The sequence below is a fragment of the Amblyomma maculatum genome, chromosome 7 (genome assembly GCF_055883805.1).
Source record: "Amblyomma maculatum isolate TAMU_Amacu chromosome 7, ASM5588380v1, whole genome shotgun sequence".
Classification (NCBI taxonomy): Eukaryota; Metazoa; Arthropoda; class Arachnida; order Ixodida; family Ixodidae; genus Amblyomma; species Amblyomma maculatum.
This window is the reverse complement of record NC_139350.1, coordinates 37,461,185-37,472,153: the sequence shown is the minus strand read 5'-3', so window position 1 is coordinate 37,472,153 and position 10,969 is coordinate 37,461,185.

The following is a 10,969-nucleotide window of genomic DNA, read 5'->3' as shown; positions in this document are numbered from 1 at the left end:
TTCAGTTGTTTCGTGCACTTGCTGAATGGGCATGCTGCAGCTCTTATGAGGAAATAATGCTGTTTCTAACAGGCATTCAATGGTTTAGGTACTCTTCGTGCACATCTGTGTTTTGCACAGACGATGCGCGAGGCGTGAAGCATCGCTGGTCTGTGCATGCTACTCATTCTAGATTTCGCACAGCTGGCTCTCAAGTTTTCAGTTGTATAGTGCACTTGCTGAATGGGCATGCTGCAGTTATTTTGTGGAAATAATGCTGTTTCTAACATTCATTCAATGGTTTAGGTACTCTTCGTGCACATCTTTGTTTGCACAGACAATGCGCGAGGCGTGAAGCATCGCTGGTCTGTGCATGCTACTCATTCTAGATTTCGCACAGCTGGCTCTCAAGTTTTCAGTTGTTTCGTGCACTTGCTGAATGGGCATGCTGCAGCTCTTTTGTGGAAATAATGCTGTTTCTAACAGGCATTCAATGGTTTAGGTACTCTTCGTGCACATCTGTGTTTTGCACAGACGATGCGCGAGGCGTGAAGCATCGCTGGTCTGTGCATGCTACTCATTCTAGATTTCGTACAGCTGGCTCTCAAGTTTTCAGTTGTTTCGTGCACTTGGTGAATGGGCATGCTGCAGCTCGTTTGTGGAAATAATGCTGTTTCTAACAGGCATTCAATGGTTTAGGTACTCTTTGTGCACATCTTTGTTTGCACAGACGATGCGCGAGGCGTGAAGCATCGCTGGTCTGTGCATGCTACTCATTCTAGATTTCGCACAGCTGGCTCTCAAGTTTTCAGTTGTATAGTGCACTTGCTGAATGGGCATGCTGCAGTTATTTTGTGGAAATAATGCTGTTTCTAACAGGCATTCAATGGTTTAGGTACTCTTTGTGCACATCTTTGTTTGCACAGACGATGCGCGAGGCGTGAAGCATCGCTGGTCTGTGCATGCTACTCATTCTAGATGTCGCACAGCTGGCTCTCAAGTTTTCAGTTGTTTCGTGCACATGCTGAATGGGCATGCTGCAGCTCTTTTGTGGAAATAATGCTGTTTCTAACAGGCATTCAATGGTTTAGGTACTCTTCGTGCACATCTGTGTTTTGCACAGACGATGCGCGAGGCGTGAAGCATCGCTGGTCTGTGCATGCTACTAATTCTAGATTTCGCACAGCTGACTCTCAAGTTTTCAGTTGTATAGTGCACTTGCTGAATGGGCATGCTGCAGTTATTTTGTGGAAATAATGCTGTTTCTAACATTCATTCAATGGTTTAGGTACTCTTTGTGCACATCTTTGTTTGCACAGACGATGCGCGAGGCGTGAAGCATCGCTGGTCTGTGCATGCTACTCATTCTAGATTTCGCACAGCTGGCTGTCAAGTTTTCAGTTGTTTCGTGCACTTACTGAATGGGCATGCTGCCGCTCGTTTGTGGAAATAATGCTGTTTCTAACAGGCATTCAATGGTTTAGGTACTCTTTGTGCACATCTTTGTTTGCACAGACGATGCGCGAGGCGTGAAGCATCGCTGGTCTGCGCATGCTACTCATTCTAGATTTCGCACAGCTGGCTCTCAAGTTTTCAGTTGTTTCGTGCACTTGCTGAATGGGCATGCTGCAGCTCTTTTGTGGAAATAATGCTGTTTCTAACAGGCAATCAATGGTTTAGGTACTCTTTGTGCACATCTTTGTTTGCACAGACGATGCGCGAGGCGTGAAGCATCGCTGGTCTGTGCATGCTACTCATTCTAGATGTCGCACAGCTGGCTCTCAAGTTTTCAGTTGTTTCGTGCACATGCTGAATGGGCATGCTGCAGCTCTTTTGTGAAAATAATGCTGTTTCTAACAGGCATTCAATGGTTTAGGTACTCTTTTTGCACATCTGTGTTTTGCACAGACGATGCGCGAGGCGTGAAGCATCGCTGGTCTGTGCATGCTACTAATTCTAGATTTCGCACAGCTGACTCTCAAGTTTTCAGTTGTATAGTGCACTTGCTGAATGGGCATGCTGCAGTTATTTTGTGGAAATAATGCTGTTTCTAACATTCATTCAATGGTTTAGGTACTCTTTGTGCACATCTTTGTTTGCACAGAGGATGCGCGAGGCGTGAAGCATCGCTGGTCTGTGCATGCTACTAATTCTAGATTTCACACAGCTGGCTCTCAAGTTTTCAGTTGTTTCGTGCACTTGCTGAATGGGCATGCTGCAGCTCTTTTGTGGAAATAATGCTGTTTCTAACAGGCATTCAATGGTTTAGGTACTCTTCGTGCACATCTGTGTTTTGCACAGACGATGCGCGAGGCGTGAAGCATCGCTGGTCTGTGCATGCTACTCATTCTAGATTTCGCACAGCTGGCTCTCAAGTTTTCAGTTGTTTCGTGCACTTGCTGAATGGGCATGCTGCAGCTCTTTTGTGGAAATAATGCTGTTTCTAACAGGCATTCAATGGTTTAGGTACTCTTTGTGCACATCTTTGTTTGCACAGACGATGCGCGAGGCGTGAAGCATCGCTGGTCTGTGCATGCTACTCATTCTAGATTTCGCACAGCTGGCTCTCAAGTTTTCAGTTGTATAGTGCACTTGCTGAATGGGCATGCTGCAGTTCTTTTGTGGAAATAATGCTGTTTCTAACAGGCATTCAGTGGTTTAGGAACTCTTTGTGCACATCTTTGTTTGCACAGAGGATGCGCGAGGCGTGAAGCATCGCTGGTCTGTGCATGCTACTAATTCTAGATTTCGCACAGCTGGCTCTCAAGTTTTCAGTTGTTTCGTGCACTTTCTGAATGGGCATGCTGCAGCTCTTTTGTGGAAATAATGCTGTTTCTAACAGGCATTCAATGGTTTAGGTACTCTTCGTGCACATCTGTGCTTTGCACAGACGATGCGCGAGGCGTGAAGCATCGCTGGTCTGTGCATGCTACTCATTCTAGATTTCGCACAGCTGGCTCTCAAGTTTTCAGTTGTTTCGTGCACTTGCTGAATGGGCATGCTGCAGCTCTTATGTGGAAATAATGCTGTTTCTAACAGGCATTCAATGGCTTAGGTACTCTTCGTGCACATCTGTGTTTTGCACAGACGATGCGCGAGGCGTGAAGCATCGCTAGTCTGTGCGTGCTACTCATTCTAGATTTCGCACAGCTGGCTCTCAAGTTTTCAGTTGTATAGTGCACTTGCTGAATGGGCATGCTGCAGTTATTTTGTGGAAATAATGCTGTTTCTAACAGGCATTCAATGGTTTAGGTACTCTTTGTGCACATCTTTGTTTGCACAGACGATGCGCGAGGCGTGAAGCATCGCTGGTCTGTGCATGCTACTCATTCTAGATGTCGCACAGCTGGCTCTCAAGTTTTCAGTTGTTTCGTGCACTTGCTGAATTGGCATGCTGCAGTTATTTTGTGGAAATAATGCTGTTTCTAACAGGCATTCAATGGTTTAGGTACTCTTTGTGCACATCTTTGTTTGCACAGAGGATGCGCGAGGCGTGAAGTATCGCTGGTCTGTGCATGCTACTAATTCTAGATTTCGCACAGCTGGCTCTCAAGTTTTCAGTTGTTTCGTGCACTTGCTGAATGGGCATGCTGCAGCTCTTTTGTTGAAATAATGCTTCTTCTAACAGGCATTCAATGGTTTAGGTACTCTTTGTGCACATCTTTGTTTGCACAGACGATGCGCGAGGCGTGAAGCATCGCTGGTCTGTGCATGCTACTCATTCTAGATTTCGCACAGCTGGCTCTCAAGTTTTCAGTTGTTTCGTGCACTTGCTGAATGGGCATGCTGCAGCTCTTATGTGGAAATAATGCTGTTTCTAACAGGCATTCAATGGTTTAGGTACTCTTCGTGCACATCTGTGTTTTGCACAGACGATGCGCGAGGCGTGAAGCATCGCTAGTCTGTGCATGCTACTCATTCTAGATTTCGCACAGCTGGCTCTCAAGTTTTCAGTTGTATAGTGCACTTGCTGAATGGGCATGCTGCAGTTATTTTGTGGAAATAATGCTGTTTCTAACATTCATTCAATGGTTTAGGTACTCTTCGTGCACATCTTTGTTTGCACAGACGATGCGCGAGGCGTGAAGCATCGCTGGTCTGTGCATGCTACTCATTCTAGATTTCTCACAGCTGGCTCTCAAGTTTTCAGTTGTTTCGTGCACTCTCGGAATGGGCATGCTGCAGCTCTTTTGTGGAAATAATGCTGTTTCTAACAGGCATTCAATGGTTTAGGTACTCTTCGTGCACATCTGTGTTTTGCACAGACGATGCGCGAGGCGTGAAGCATCGCTGGTCTGTGCATGCTACTGATTCTAGATTTCGCACAGCTGGCTCTCAAGTTTTCAGTTGTTTCGTGCACTTGCTGAATGGGCATGCTGCAGCTCTTATGTGGAAATAATGCTGTTTCTAACAGGCATTCAATGGTTTAGGCACTCTTCGTGCACATCTGTGTTTTGCACAGACGATGCGCGAGGCGTGAAGCATCGCTGGTCTGTGCATGCTACTCATTCTAGATTTCGCACAGCTGGCTCTCAAGTTTTCAGTTGTTTCGTGCACTTGCTGAATGGGCATGCTGCAGCTCTTTTGTGGAAATAATGCTGTTTCTAACAGGCATTCAATGGTTTAGGTACTCTTTGTTCACATCTTTGTTTTTGCACAGACGATGCGCGAGGCGTGAAGCATCGCTGGTCTGTGCATGCTACTCATTCTAGATTTCGCACAGCTGGCTCACAAGTTTTCAGTTGTTTCGTGCACTTGCTGAATGGGTATGCTGCAGCTCTTTTGCGGAAATAATGCTGTTTCTAACAGGCATTCAATGGTTTAGGTACTCTTTGTCAGATCTTTGTTTTGCACAGACGATGCGCGAGGCGTGAAGCATCGCTGGTCTGTGCATGCTACTCATTCTAGATTTCGCACAGCTGGCTCTCAAGTTTTCAGTTGTTTCGTGCACTTGCTGAATGGGCATGCTGCAGCTCTTTTGTGGAAATAATGCTGTTTCTAACATTCATTCAATGGTTTAGGTACTCTTCGTGCACATCTGTGTTTTGCACAGACGATGCGCGAGGCGTGAAGCATCACTGGTCTGTGCATGCTACTCATTCTAGATTTCGCACAGCTGGCTCTCAAGTTTTCAGTTGTTTCGTGCACTTGCTGAATGGGCATGCTGCAGCTCTTTTGTGGAAATAATGCTGTTTCTAACATTCATTCAATGGTTTAGGTACTCTTCGTGCACATCTGTGTTTTGCACAGACGATGCGCGAGGCGTGAAGCATCACTGGTCTGTGCATGCTACTCATTCTAGATTTCGCACAGCTGGCTCTCAAGTTTTCAGTTGTTTCGTGCACTTGCTGAATGGGCATGCTGCAGCTCTTTTGTGGAAATAATGCTGTTTCTAACAGGCATTCAATGGTTTAGGTACTCTTTGTGCACATCTTTGTTTTGCACAGACGATGCGCGAGGCGTGAAGCATCACTGGTCTGTGCATGCTACTCATTCTAGATTTCGCACAGCTGGCTCTCAAGTTTTCAGTTGTATAGTGCACTTGCTGAATGGGCATGCTGCAGTTATTTTGTGGAAATAATGCTGTTCCTAACAGGCATTCAATGGGTTAGGTACTCTTTGTGCACATGTTTGTTTGCACAGACGATGCGCGAGGCGTGAAGCATCGCTGGTCTGTGCATGCTACTCATTCTAAATTTCGCACAGCTGGCTCTCAAGTTTTCAGTTGTTTCGTGCACTTGCTGAATGGGCATGCTGCAGCTCTTTTGTGGAAATAATGCTGTTTCTAACAGGCATTCAATGGTTTAGGTACTCTCCGTGCACATCTTTGTTTGCACAGACGATGCGCGAGGCGTGAAGCATCGCTGGTCTGTGCATGCTACTCATTCTAGATTTCGCACAGCTGGCTCTCAAGTTTTCAGTTGTTTCGTGCACTTGCTGAATGGGCATGCTGCAGCTCTTATGAGGAAATAATGCTGTTTCTAACAGGCATTCAATGGTTTAGGTACTCTTCGTGCACATCTGTGTTTTGCACAGACGATGCGCGAGGCATGAAGCATCGCTGGTCTGTGCATGCTACTCATTCTAGATTTCGCACAGCTGGCTCTCAAGTTTTCAGTTGTATAGTGCACTTGCTGAATGGGAATGCTGCAGTTATTTTGTGGAAATAATTCTGTTTCTAACATTCATTCAATGGTTTAGGTACTCTTCGTGCACATCTTTGTTTGCACAGACAATGCGCGAGGCGTGAAGCATCGCTGGTCTGTGCATGCTACTCATTCTAGATTTCGCACAGCTGGCTCTCAAGTTTTCAGTTGTTTCGTGCACTTGCTGAATGGGCATGCTGCAGCTCTTTTGTGGAAATAATGCTGTTTCTAACAGGCATTCAATGGTTTAGGTACTCTCCGTGCACATCTTTGTTTGCACAGACGATGCGCGAGGCGTGAAGCATCGCTGGTCTGTGCATGCTACTCATTCTAGATTTCGCACAGCTGGCTCTCAAGTTTTCAGTTGTTTCGTGCACTTGCTGAATGGGCATGCTGCAGCTCTTATGAGGAAATAATGCTGTTTCTAACAGGCATTCAATGGTTTAGGTACTCTTCGTGCACATCTGTGTTTTGCACAGACGATGCGCGAGGCATGAAGCATCGCTGGTCTGTGCATGCTACTCATTCTAGATTTCGCACAGCTGGCTCTCAAGTTTTCAGTTGTATAGTGCACTTGCTGAATGGGAATGCTGCAGTTATTTTGTGGAAATAATTCTGTTTCTAACATTCATTCAATGGTTTAGGTACTCTTCGTGCACATCTTTGTTTGCACAGACAATGCGCGAGGCGTGAAGCATCGCTGGTCTGTGCATGCTACTCATTCTAGATTTCGCACAGCTGGCTCTCAAGTTTTCAGTTGTTTCGTGCACTTGCTGAATGGGCATGCTGCAGCTCTTTTGTGGAAATAATGCTGTTTCTAACAGGCATTCAATGGTTTAGGTACTCTTTGTGCACATCTTTGTTTGCACAGACGATGCGCGAGGCGTGAAGCATCGCTGGTCTGTGCATGCTACTGATTCTAGATTTCGCACAGCTGGCTCTCAAGTTTTCAGTTGTTTCGTGCACTTGCTGAATGGGCATGCTGCAGCTCTTATGTGGAAATAATGCTGTTTCTAACAGGCATTCAATGGTTTAGGCACTCTTCGTGCACATCTGTGTTTTGCACAGACGATGCGCGAGGCGTGAAGCATCGCTGGTCTGTGCATGCTACTCATTCTAGATTTCGCACAGCTGGCTCTCAAGTTTTCAGTTGTTTCGTGCACTTGCTGAATGGGCATGCTGCAGCTCTTTTGTGGAAATAATGCTGTTTCTAACAGGCATTCAATGGTTTAGGTACTCTTCGTTCACATCTTTGTTTTTGCACAGACGATGCGCGAGGCGTGAAGCATCGCTGGTCTGTGCATGCTACTCATTCTAGATTTCGCACAGCTGGCTCACAAGTTTTCAGTTGTTTCGTGCACTTGCTGAATGGGTATGCTGCAGCTCTTTTGCGGAAATAATGCTGTTTCTAACAGGCATTCAATGGTTTAGGTACTCTTTGTCAGATCTTTGTTTTGCACAGACGATGCGCGAGGCGTGAAGCATCGCTGGTCTGTGCATGCTACTCATTCTAGATTTCGCACAGCTGGCTCTCAAGTTTTCAGTTGTTTCGTGCACTTGCTGAATGGGCATGCTGCAGCTCTTTTGTGGAAATAATGCTGTTTCTAACATTCATTCAATGGTTTAGGTACTCTTCGTGCACATCTGTGTTTTGCACAGACGATGCGCGAGGCGTGAAGCATCACTGGTCTGTGCATGCTACTCATTCTAGATTTCGCACAGCTGGCTCTCAAGTTTTCAGTTGTTTCGTGCACTTGCTGAATGGGCATGCTGCAGCTCTTTTGTGGAAATAATGCTGTTTCTAACATTCATTCAATGGTTTAGGTACTCTTCGTGCACATCTGTGTTTTGCACAGACGATGCGCGAGGCGTGAAGCATCACTGGTCTGTGCATGCTACTCATTCTAGATTTCGCACAGCTGGCTCTCAAGTTTTCAGTTGTTTCGTGCACTTGCTGAATGGGCATGCTGCAGCTCTTTTGTGGAAATAATGCTGTTTCTAACAGGCATTCAATGGTTTAGGTACTCTTTGTGCACATCTTTGTTTTGCACAGACGATGCGCGAGGCGTGAAGCATCACTGGTCTGTGCATGCTACTCATTCTAGATTTCGCACAGCTGGCTCTCAAGTTTTCAGTTGTATAGTGCACTTGCTGAATGGGCATGCTGCAGTTATTTTGTGGAAATAATGCTGTTCCTAACAGGCATTCAATGGGTTAGGTACTCTTTGTGCACATGTTTGTTTGCACAGACGATGCGCGAGGCGTGAAGCATCGCTGGTCTGTGCATGCTACTCATTCTAAATTTCGCACAGCTGGCTCTCAAGTTTTCAGTTGTTTCGTGCACTTGCTGAATGGGCATGCTGCAGCTCTTTTGTGGAAATAATGCTGTTTCTAACAGGCATTCAATGGTTTAGGTACTCTCCGTGCACATCTTTGTTTGCACAGACGATGCGCGAGGCGTGAAGCATCGCTGGTCTGTGCATGCTACTCATTCTAGATTTCGCACAGCTGGCTCTCAAGTTTTCAGTTGTTTCGTGCACTTGCTGAATGGGCATGCTGCAGCTCTTATGAGGAAATAATGCTGTTTCTAACAGGCATTCAATGGTTTAGGTACTCTTCGTGCACATCTGTGTTTTGCACAGACGATGCGCGAGGCATGAAGCATCGCTGCTCTGTGCATGCTACTCATTCTAGATTTCGCACAGCTGGCTCTCAAGTTTTCAGTTGTATAGTGCACTTGCTGAATGGGAATGCTGCAGTTATTTTGTGGAAATAATTCTGTTTCTAACATTCATTCAATGGTTTAGGTACTCTTCGTGCACATCTTTGTTTGCACAGACAATGCGCGAGGCGTGAAGCATCGCTGGTCTGTGCATGCTACTCATTCTAGATTTCGCACAGCTGGCTCTCAAGTTTTCAGTTGTTTCGTGCACTTGCTGAATGGGCATGCTGCAGCTCTTTTGTGGAAATAATGCTGTTTCTAACAGGCATTCAATGGTTTAGGTACTCTTTGTGCACATCTTTGTTTGCACAGACGATGCGCGAGGCGTGAAGCATCGCTGGTCTGTGCATGCTACTCATTCTAGATTTCGCACAGCTGGCTCTCAAGTTTTCAGTTGTATAGTGCACTTGCTGAATGGGCATGCTGCAGTTATTTTGTGGAAATAATGCTGTTTCTAACAGGCATTCAATGGTTTAGGTACTCTTTGTGCACATCTTTGTTTGCACAGACGATGCGCGAGGCGTGAAGCATCGCTGGTCTGTGCATGCTACTCATTCTAGATGTCGCAAAGCTGGCTCTCAAGTTTTCAGTTGTTTCGTGCACTTGCTGAATGGGCATGCTGCAGCTCTTTTGTGGAAATAATGCTGTTTCTAACAGGCATTCAATGGTTTAGGTACTCTTCGTGCACATCTGTGTTTTGCACAGACGATGCGCGAGGCGTGAAGCATCGCTGGTCTGTGCATGCTACTAATTCTAGATTTCGCACAGCTGACTCTCAAGTTTTCAGTTGTATAGTGCACTTGCTGAATGGGCATGCTGCAGTTATTTTGTGGAAATAATGCTGTTTCTAACATTCATTCAATGGTTTAGGTACTCTTCGTGCACATCTGTGCTTTGCACAGACGATGCGCGAGGCGTGAAGCATCGCTGGTCTGTGCATGCTACTCATTCTAGATTTCGCACAGCTGGCTCTCAAGTTTTCAGTTGTTTCGTGCACTTGCTGAATGGGCATGCTGCAGCTCTTTTGTGGAAATAATGCTTTTTCTAACAGGCATTCAATGGTTTAGGTACTCTTTGTGCACATCTTTGTTTGCACAGACGATGCGCGAGGCGTGAAGCATCGCTGGTCTGTGCATGCTACTCATTCTAGATTTCGCACAGCTGGCTCTCAAGTTTTCAGTTGTTTCGTGCACTTGCTGAATGGGCATGCTGCAGCTCTTATGTGGAAATAATGCTGTTTCTAACAGGCATTCAATGGTTTAGGTACTCTTCGTGCACATCTGTGTTTTGCACAGACGATGCGCGAGGCGTGAAGCATCGCTAGTCTGTGCATGCTACTCATTCTAGATTTCGCACAGCTGGCTCTCAAGTTTTCAGTTGTATAGTGCACTTGCTGAATGGGAATGCTGCAGTTATTTTGTGGAAATAATTCTGTTTCTAACATTCATTCAATGGTTTAGGTACTCTTCGTGCACATCTTTGTTTGCACAGACAATGCGCGAGGCGTGAAGCATCGCTGGTCTGTGCATGCTACTCATTCTAGATTTCGCACAGCTGGCTCTCAAGTTTTCAGTTGTTTCGTGCACTTGCTGAATGGGCATGCTGCAGCTCTTTTGTGGAAATAATGCTGTTTCTAACAGGCATTCAATGGTTTAGGTACTCTCCGTGCACATCTTTGTTTGCACAGACGATGCGCGAGGCGTGAAGCATCGCTGGTCTGTGCATGCTACTCATTCTAGATTTCGCACAGCTGGCTCTCAAGTTTTCAGTTGTTTCGTGCACTTGCTGAATGGGCATGCTGCAGCTCTTATGAGGAAATAATGCTGTTTCTAACAGGCATTCAATGGTTTAGGTACTCTTCGTGCACATCTGTGTTTTGCACAGACGATGCGCGAGGCATGAAGCATCGCTGGTCTGTGCATGCTACTCATTCTAGATTTCGCACAGCTGGCTCTCAAGTTTTCAGTTGTATAGTGCACTTGCTGAATGGGAATGCTGCAGTTATTTTGTGGAAATAATTCTGTTTCTAACATTCATTCAATGGTTTAGGTACTCTTCGTGCACATCTTTGTTTGCACAGACAATGCGCGAGGCGTGAAGCATCGCTGGTCTGTGCATGCTA